The sequence below is a fragment of the Vombatus ursinus genome, unplaced genomic scaffold, assembly GCF_900497805.2.
Source record: "Vombatus ursinus unplaced genomic scaffold, bare-nosed wombat genome assembly UNPS02005264.1, whole genome shotgun sequence".
Taxonomy (NCBI): domain Eukaryota; kingdom Metazoa; phylum Chordata; class Mammalia; order Diprotodontia; family Vombatidae; genus Vombatus; species Vombatus ursinus.
This window is the reverse complement of record NW_020945042.1, coordinates 2,614,147-2,624,262: the sequence shown is the minus strand read 5'-3', so window position 1 is coordinate 2,624,262 and position 10,116 is coordinate 2,614,147. Positions and strand designations below refer to the sequence as shown.

At 39.9% G+C, this 10,116-nt stretch overlaps 1 pseudogene; it reads right to left on the bottom strand.

Annotated features, from left to right (window-relative positions):
• Positions 1–5,625: 5,625 nt before the first annotated feature.
• Positions 5,626–6,492, bottom strand: LOC114030656 (annotated as a pseudogene).
• Between the last annotated feature and the right edge of the window lie 3,624 nt (positions 6,493–10,116).

Below are 10,116 nucleotides of genomic sequence, written 5' to 3'. Positions count from 1 at the left end.
TTCAATGCTGCTTTGCTCATAGAGCACAACATCTTTGATTGGGGCACACAATGCTGGACAGCGCTGTGCCAGTGTTTCCCATATCACACAATCAATTCCAAAGTTCTTAAGAGGGACCTTGAGAGTGTCCTTGTATCGATTTTTCTGACCACCAAGTGAGTGCTTGCCCTGTGAGAGTTCTCCATAAAATAGCCTTTTTGGCAAGCATCTGTTTGGCATTTGAACAAAGTGGCCAGCTCATTGGAGTTGGGCTTTCTGCAGTAGAGTTTGAATGCTTGGCAGTTTAGTTCAAGAAAGGACCTCAGTGCAGTTCAGACCTCAATATCTTATCCTCCAAGGTGAATCTTCCTAAGACAATTCCCATGGAAGTGATTCAGTTTCCTGGCATAGCACTGGCATACAACAATGAGGTCAACACAATAACTGTGTAGATCTTCAGTTTGGTAGTCAGTCTAATACCTCTTCTCTCCCCCCACCACTTTCCTTCAAAGCCTCCTAAACACTAGGCTAGCTCTGGCAATGTGTGTGTCAACCTCATTATCAATGTGTACATCCCTAGAAAGTATACTACCAAGGTAAGTGAACTTACCCGCAGTATTCAAAATTTCTCCATTTGCTGTAACTGATGGTTTAATATATGGATGGCGCATTGTTGGCTGATGGAGCACCTGTGTTTTCTTGGTGTTAGCTGTTGGGCCAAAATTAGCACAAGCAGCAGAGAATCAATCCATACTTCCTTGCATCTCAGCTTCAGAGGCTGCATTGAGTGCACAATGATTTGCAAACAAAATAGCATACACCAACATTTCCTCCACTTTAGTCTTGGCTTGTAGCTTTTTCAAGTTGAAATATTTACCATCAGTGCCATAGCTGACTTTGATGCCACATTCATCCTCATTGAAGGTGTTTGACAACATGGCTGAAAACATCATGCTAAAAAGCATGGACACGAGCACACAGCCTTGTTTCACCCTAATGGTGACTGGGAAAGCTTGACAGCATTATCCATTATCCAGAACCGGGGCAAGCATGCCGCCGTGAAATTAACAGATGAGGTCACCAGGAGAGAAAACCCTGCTGTGAATGTTCTGGTACGTACACCCAGAAGTGCAATCTTCAGGTAACTTTTCTCATGTAGTTCTAAACTGTTTTCCAGGATGATTGAACTTATAAATACTTAGATTTTCCTTTTTGGAATGAATCTGTGGGAACATCATAATCCATAGTCTAATGTGATTTTTCTGGATTTTTTTTTGGAGGGGGAATCCCTTTAGCTTTAGTCTTATTTAAACAGTGTGATGAAGCCACACCAGGAAAGACTGAGTAAGAGAAGCTAGAACTTGTCTAACTTCTCTGTATTATATTCTTGTCTAAAACTCAAGTCTATTCAACTCTTAATTCTATGCTAAACTGGATGATTAAGACCACAGTTGTAATTAGGAATTATTGCACCTGAGACAAACTCACTTGAGGGACCAAAGAGACAAAATGGCACAGAGGCTGGATTTGTAGAGGTGGACATCCTTTCCCTAATGAGTCCAATCCTTACTTGGGTTGGGATTGAAGTGGGGGTGGGGGAAGAAGGCAGGGTACAGGAGGGCATTTTGGCAACAGGGTCCTTTAGGTAAAGACCTCTTCCCACCCTCTATGACAAGGTGATTCCAGACATCGGAAGATCATAAGGCCTCTAGTTAGACAACAATAAGTTAGAACTGATTTCTATTAGTTGGCATTTATTTATATAGTGCTTTAAGGTTTACAAAGCACTTTGTACGTATCAACTTATTTGATTCTCACAGCAATCCTTTGAAGGAGTTCCTATTATTAGCACCCCTATTTTCCATATGGACAAATTTAGGTTAAGTGATTTGCCCAAAGTCACACATCCATTAAGTATCTGAGTCAAGATTTGAACTCAGGTCTACCTGACTCCAGGTCTATAGCTCTATCCACCACACCACCCTGAACTACCTAGCAGCCTTATAGCTAGTTTAAGATAAGCTCATTCGAGCTGATTGTATCTGTTTATTTCTCATGCCTTCCTGTGGTTATGGGAAGCAATGAAGTGTTTTGATTGAAAAGAACCCCTGCTGAGCACTAGGTTATTGGGGAAACTGAAGTGTACTAGGGATAGTTAATTGTGTTAACAAATGACTTTATAACCTATTCTACTTAATTATGTCAATACAACTTAAAGGCAAGATTTGCCCCAGATAATTTGAAGTGTGCCTGGGGATAACCAAGATTTAACTATATGTCTTATCATTCGGGTAACCAAGCCTTTAGTCTATCGCATATCATCTTATTTTATATGTTCCCTTAATTTGCATATCTCCTTTTGTGTTTAAGAATTCAGAAGCATCACGAATCTTTTTTTAAGTGACTAACATCCACTTTGATGTCTGATGGAGGATCAGGGAAAAACAAATGATCATTCTCTCTGTCTCTGTCTCTCTCTCTGCCTCTGTCTCTCTGTGTTTCTCTGTGTCTCTCTCTCTCAGGTGTGTGGACTTCTGGTGATTATTGAACCCTTTGACGTCATTGCAGTCATCTGGTGTTTTCACTGCTGTGTTTTTCTGACTGCACTTTGTATTATTTCTGCCATTATGCTATAAATGATCAAATTCCTCCTTCCTAGTTTCAAAATTCTAGGTACTGTGGGGGTTCGAGTGGGTGAAAAATTTGATTTAATTATCTAGTTGTCTGGTAATTCAGGCTAAAATTGTAAGATATCATAACCAGTACTTGTTGACCTGAATTGAAAATTAAAAAAAGTTGAAGAGAGAAGTGTTTTTTTCCCCCTTCTGAATTTTGATTTTCCAGGTCTTTTAAAAAGTTCTGTGTCAATATAACTCCCTTTTTCAGCATGGTGAAATGGAATAAGCCCTGGATCTGGAGAAAGAGGAACAGGTTCAAATCTCAGCTTTCCTAGATATTACCTGGAGAATTTTGGGCAGACACTTAGCTTCTCTCTGAGTCTCAGTTTCCTCAAATGTAAAATGAGAGTGCTGGACTACATGGTCTCTGAAGTCCCATTCAAAAACGCTATTATCCTTTGACCCTCCGTTGTTAGCACACTTCCCATTGCCTTATCAGGAGCAAGGGAGTAGGACGGAAAGTGACTGCATGCAAGCCACCAGTTGCTGTCAGATGCTCTATCAGTGCAGGAGAAAGAGGGCGTAGTAACAGCGAGCAGTCTGCCAGCTGAGGTCCCTGCTGAGTAAGAGATCCTGGATCCTTGATATGCAATTGGCCCATTCCACATCACTGATTACTGTGTTCCAGGTTGTCAATCCGGACTCTGGAGTAATGAACCTCAATACTCAGCTTCTTTTGAAATTCAGTTACCCTTTCCAAAATTTTCTTTGTAGTTCTGCTTTGTTTTTGGTAATTGTTTTTAAAGAGGTTTTGGTTTACTTGGCTGAGGATGCATTGCTGTGTGATGGGAGAGAATGACATTGAACTCAAGAGGCAGCTTGGGGTTGTAGTGGATCCAGTAACAGGCTTGGAAGCAGGAAGACCTGAGTTCAATTTCTGCTTGAGACACTTGCTAACTAGGTGAGCCTGAGAGAGTCACTTATCCTTTTTCAACCTCAGTTTCCTCACCTGTAAGATGGTTATTAGAATAATACCTATGTCTAGTCAAGTCAACAGGCATTTATAAAGTGCCTCTTATGTGCCAGGCACTGTGCTAAGCACTGAGGATACAAAGAAAGGCAAAAATAGCCCTTGCCCTCAAGGAGTTTACAATCCACACAGTAAGGTGATTGTGAGATCAAATCAAATGAAAAAAATATGTAAAGTGCTTTGCAGACCCTAAAATGCTTCATGCTATTTATAATATGCTAGAAACTATTTATACTTTATGCTATGCTGTATATTTATATTATGCTATAAACCATTATTGTTATTAGCATTATTATTAACAATGATAATGAGAGACCTGATTTGTTACCTTTGACCAAAGTCATAAAAGTGATGAAGTAAGATACCTCAACTGCACAAAGCTGAGGGGTACAGAAATCATAAAATATGCACCTACTTTCCGAAGTACTCCATGCCATTAGGATGGGGGAGGAGGATACAACTTGCTATTTTTGCCTTAGGCACAAAATTAGCTATTTACTGTGCTACCTATGATAATTACTAGCTAGCTGTGTAGCTACAGGTAAGTCACCAAACCTACCTGAGCCCTACTTTTCTTATCAGTACAAAGAAGCTAATAATTTCTGGTCTATTTGCATCACAGGACTGCTATGAAGACCAGATGAAATAATGTATGTGATTTGTTGTTGTTCAGTCCTTTCAGTTGTGACTCCATTTGGGGTTTTCTTGGCAAAGCTACTGGAGTGGTTTGCCATTTCCTTCTGCTCATTTTACAGATGAGAAAACTTGGGCAAAAAAGGTGATATGACTTGCCCAGGGTCACACAGCTAGTAAGCTCATTTTACAGATGAGGAACTTAGGCAAGTAGGGTAAAATGACTTGCCCAGAGTCACAGTTAGTTAATGTCTGAGGCTGGACTTGAACTCAGGAAGATGAACCTTACTGTTCAGGTTCAGCATTCCATCCACTGTACCACCTAGGGGCCTCTAGGGAATTTGCTCCCAGCAAATACAAATATTTATAAAATGCCTTTAAATTAATTGATCAACCAATAAGCACTTAACTAATCACCCACTATGTACTAGTCACTGTTCTAGGTAGTCACTAACTAGGTAGCTAGGTAGATGCAAAGGCAAAAGTGAAACAAGATCTGCCCTCAAGGAGCTTATATTCCATTATGAGCATTAAATGCCATCTAAATATCAGTTCATTTTGATTGTGATAAAAGTAATTTAACTTTTTTTTTTAGGTAGTTAGGTGGCACAGTAGATAGAGTGCTGGCTTTGCAGCAAGGAAGACCTGGGTTCAAATATGGCTTCTGACACTTACTAGCTGTGCCAATAGCACCTACTGCTCTGGGCTGCTGGGAGGATAAAATAAAGTAATATTTGTAAAGTGCTAAGCAAACCTTAATGTGCCACATACATGCTATCTATTATTAAAGTGATAAAAAAGGAGGCTCAATGAAAATGAACAGCTATTTGGAGAAGATGAATTAACTTGATCTTGCTAACCTTTCCTGCTTCAAGTTATACCGCACAGAACGACATGATTTGTAATACAGGTAACCAGCCAACAAAAAAGTTGGGAGTGGGGTGAACATGTGAAGAAGCTATAGGGGGGAAAATTAAAGTTTTACATTATGTTTCTACCAGCCTTGAAGAGTAATTGGTTTTTATGGGTGAAGATGACCAATGACTAACTAATTCAGCAGTATTTAACTAGTTAATTAAAAAAAATTAAAGGCACATTTTCTTCTTTTGGGACCTTATTTTCTCTTGTGGTGGAATTACACAGCTACCACCTTATAGGAGAAATGTGATACTGTGGCTGGGAGTGATAGCTTGGGAATGGAGTTCCCAACCAACCTTGGATTCTCACTATCTGTGAGACTCTGGGCAAATCACTTAACCCCTTTGTGCCTCAGGTTAACTCCCTAGGACTTTCCTGAACTGTCTGCCCTCCTCCCCCTGTTTTTAGTTATTCCAAATATTTTAAGGAGAGTTCTGTGCAAGGCATTTAAAACACCGGTTTGTGAGGATGAACTCCGTTGGAGAGAAAGAATACAGAACGCAGGTAGCCACGGAGCTGAGGAATTCTCTTGATTTGGGGCAGGATTTGAGAGTGCACTGTTTTCTCAGCAGCCTTGCTGCTCCGTAATCTCGTATTTCTCTTTTTCTGTGTCAAAAATTTCTCTTTCTTGGTGTCTAGGTTTATGGAGCTTTTTCTTCTTGAAGTAAGCATCAGTAACATGATTCGAAATTTTTACACCTGAAAGGTTAATTCTGGTAGAGGTGGCAATGGCAAATTTCTGATGGGTCCTTCTCAGAGGAATGCGGTTGATGGTCAGACGTCCAGCCACCAGTAGCAAGCCACTCACCAGCTGCTTCAGGAAAACCACTCTCTTGCCCCTGTGGCGGCCAGTGAGCATGATCAGAACCACGCCGGGCGTGATGCTAGATCGAAGTCTCCTCACGTGCTGGCTGAAGGGCTTTTTGCCCATGACTTAGGACATCTAAGGCACATTCTAGGCACATCCTCAGTAGGGTAATACCTCTGCATCTTGCGAATCTTTACCACACGGGTTCCTCCATTCTTATCACCACCAAATGACTTTGAGATAGTAGCAGGCACCTTCTCTTTCTTTTTCCTTTCAATCCGGGTTTTTGGTGCACCGTATTTCAGCTTATACATGGCTCTCCGGGAATACATTGCAGACCTGGAGTATCCACCGATCCCTTGGACCGGGACTGGGTTCCACTGCAGTGCTTTCGAGGCTTTTCCACCACTTTTTCAGCCATATCTTCTTTCTTGTTTTTCTCCCCTTTTTTCCCCCTTTCAGACCTTCTTTTCCTTTGGTTCATTTGGGGGTTTTTTGTCCGCCATCTTGAGAGAAGGGAAAGAGTTGTCTGCCCTGCATTTTGCAAGGCTAGCTGTATGATCCCGGGGAAGTCACTTTAGCCTGTTTGCCTCAGTTTCTTCATCTGTGAAATGAGCTGGAAAAGGAAATGGCAAATCACTCTGGTATCTTTGCCAAGAAAACCCCAAGTGGGGTCATGAAGAGTTGGAGGTGACTGAAAAACTACTGAACAATAACAAGGAAATGCTATCATATCCCATATGTTAAGCAAAAGGTGATACTGTGGCTACTGAAATAAAACACTTTATTAAAAAAAAAAGCAGCTTTATTTCCCATTTGGCACCTGAGATAATAGATCGGTAATGTTTATGAAGTGGATTCCGTGGAATTTATAATATTGATCAGTTCTCAGGGGAAGGGACCATTGGTTGAAGCATTACTTCAAAGGACTTGATCATTAAATGAAAGACAGGAATTATCATTTTTTGATAATTTGACCAATGCTTTATTGATCTCATTATAGACTGGGGAAGATGTGTTACGGAAGGCTTGAAGCGTGCAGTTGCTTGAAGTAACTAGCAGAGCTTTTAAAGGAAAGATGAGGAAAAATACTCATATGAAAGTGTATTTTATTGTAAAAAGCTCCTCAAAACTGTAGGTGAATTCAGTAGACTTTTTATATACAAAGCTTGAAACTTTAAGTCATTGCTCAAATTTTTTTAGGTAGAGGTACAAGCTATTTTGTTGTTAAAAGTCTCCTAACTTCCAATTCCTTATTTAAAGGGAGTAGGGAAGTAGGAGAAAAGTGTCCTTTGCTCTATATTCAGCTATTTTCCTTTCCTATATCTCCCATTCCTTCACTGCCAAGTTGCTCCTATGTCTGGAGGACTGCCTCCGTTCTGAAAATGACCACAAAAGGATAAACAGATAACTTGTTTCTTTATAATTTCATTCCCTTGAGGGCATAGAATCAGTCTTTCTAGGTTAAAGTGGCGTAGCTGATGATTTGTTAATAACAAAAGTAACTGCTGAATGGAAGTGGATAGAACATATGGCTCTGAGTCCAGAAGATCTGGGTTCACATCTCCTTTTGACGCTGTCTTTGTGATCCCAGGCTCATCACTACATACCTGAGACATCTCCCAAAGTCTTATCTAAGTTGTGAATGGGTCTACATTGGTTCAATCTGTGCTAATGTAGGGAGTCTCTGTAACAAAAGTACCACATGCTGAAAAACATCACAGATCACTTGCATATTAGGTAAATATATATGTATATATATTACTTATATAAATAAAATTATTTCATTAGGTTGCTCTCTTACTGTTGTTATATTACTTATGCTTTATTGATCCTTCAAAAAGAAAATCCTTTCTTTCTCTCTCTCATTATATAACCAATGTATATAACCAACATATACAACCAATGAAATAACAGGTGCAGTCTAGCTAGCTAGCTAGCTAGATGAGTATGTGTATGTGTGTGTGTATGTATAGAGGTGTGTGTGTATCTTTCTATGTACCCATCCATCCTCCTTTCTTTCTTTCTCTTCCTTCCTTCCTTCTGTTCTTTCTCTTTCTTTCTTTCTTTCTTTCCTTCCTTCCTTCCTTTTCTCTCTCTCTCTCTCTCTCTCTCTCTCTCTCTCTCTCTCTCTCTCTTCCTATCTATCCAGACTGGACCTATTATTTCATTAGTTATAAGGAACTCCCAGGTGAGGAAATTCCCGCTCCCAAAGCAGATTGGGACCTTCTGTGCAATTTATAGTCTTAGGAAGTTGCCTAGAGCACTTGTAAAGCTTTGATCTGTACTAAGACTTTTGGGGCAACCTGAATTTATTTTGTTTTAAACTGTGATATTATTGTTATAGGGAGCTCCTGGTTAGGAAATTCCCTGTAGTAACCTAGATGAGCAGTTGGACTCCAAGAGTTTAAGTGACTTTTCTGGTTCACCCAGCCACTATGTGGCAGAGGTGAAATCAAGTCTTCCTGATTCCAAGGCAGGATTCTATGACATATGCCTCTACAAACAATAGATGCAGTACAGAAAAATCTCTTTGTTTTGAAAGTCTTTGTCACAAGCTATGACTTACTGGTCAAGAGAGGGGAAAGGGAGGTATATTTGAAAATGAAGGTGATATAAAAACAAAGAATGTCAATAAAATGATTGTTTAGTCAGTTATCAACAGACTGTGACATGCCCAAGGTACCACAGGTATTAAATAGGAGGTGTGGTGTTTGAACCCAGGTCTTCTGATGTAAGTCTGATGTTATTCCTATTACATCATATTTTCATTACTTAAGTAGTGATTTGGTGAAAAGAATTAGATCTGGGGTTGGGAAATCAATTCTGTCACACGCAGACTTGTGACTTTGGGCAAGTAATTTAACCTCTCCGAGTCTCAGTTTTCTTATCTGTAAAATGAGGGAATTACACTAGATGGTTCCTGAGGTCCCTTTTTAGCTTCAAATCTTATGATTATATGATCTTATGAAATGTATGAATTTCATTTTCGTCTTTACTTCTTCCTTTGCCAATTCTCACATGGAGGAGATGGAAGGTTGTAAGTGAGAAAATAAATGACCCAAAGCTGGGTAAGTCTTAAGGAATGAAAGGAAACCTGTATAAACCACAAATCCCGAATTATTTAGAGCAAATACACTAAAAGACGGGAAGCCTGATTTTGGTGGTTCACTTGCACTGAGGTTTAGGACAACTTGTTAGGTCATAGGGCCTGGGGTAAGGTCAAGTTAAGGAAACTTATTTAATTCAGAGAACAGGTCAGCTAGGGGGTGCTATAGTGGATAGAGTGCCAGGTCTGTAGTCAGGAAGACTCATCTTTCTGAGTTCAAATCTGGCCTTAGACGCTTCTTAGCTGTGTGATCCTGGGCAAGTCACTTAACCTTGTTTGTCTCAGTTTCTTCATCTATAAAATGAGCTGGAGAAGGAAATGGCAAACCCTTCCAGTATCTTTGCCAAGGAAATCCCAAATGGGATCATAAAGAGTCAAACAGGACTGAAAATGACTGAACACAACTCACAGAACCATAGATTTAGAACTGGAGGGGACTTTAGAAGTCATCTAGTCTGACCTCCTCATTTTGTTCAGGGAGAAATGAGCCCTAGAGAGATTAAATAACCTGCTGAAGACCACCAGAGCATTATGGGACTGAGTCAGGATTCCAACACTGATGCTTTGACTCCAAGACCTAACACTCTTTTCATTACACCAAAAAGCGCTGATCTACCCTGTAAGCATCTGGTATTTATCCTTTAAAGTAAATTTTATCTTCCCTATTAGAAAGTAAGCTCCTTGAGGGCAGGGACTATTTTAAATTTTTCTTTGCACTCCCAGAATTTAGCGTAGTGTTAGGCACATAGTAAGTACCTAATCAATGCTTGTTGATTAATTGGTTAATAGATAGAAGAACTGTCACTACAACAGAAGACCATAAACAGCTAATGCATTTTCTCATCTACAACTAAGGAACAACTCATACATTCAGAAATATAACCCCTGAAAGGTCAAATGAGATATTTGTAAAGTGCTTAGCCCCATGCCTGGCACATAGTAGGTACTTAATAAATGCTGATTCTCTTTCCTTCCCCCTTGAAAGATTTTTGTTCTTGACTTAAAAAAAATCTTTGTAATG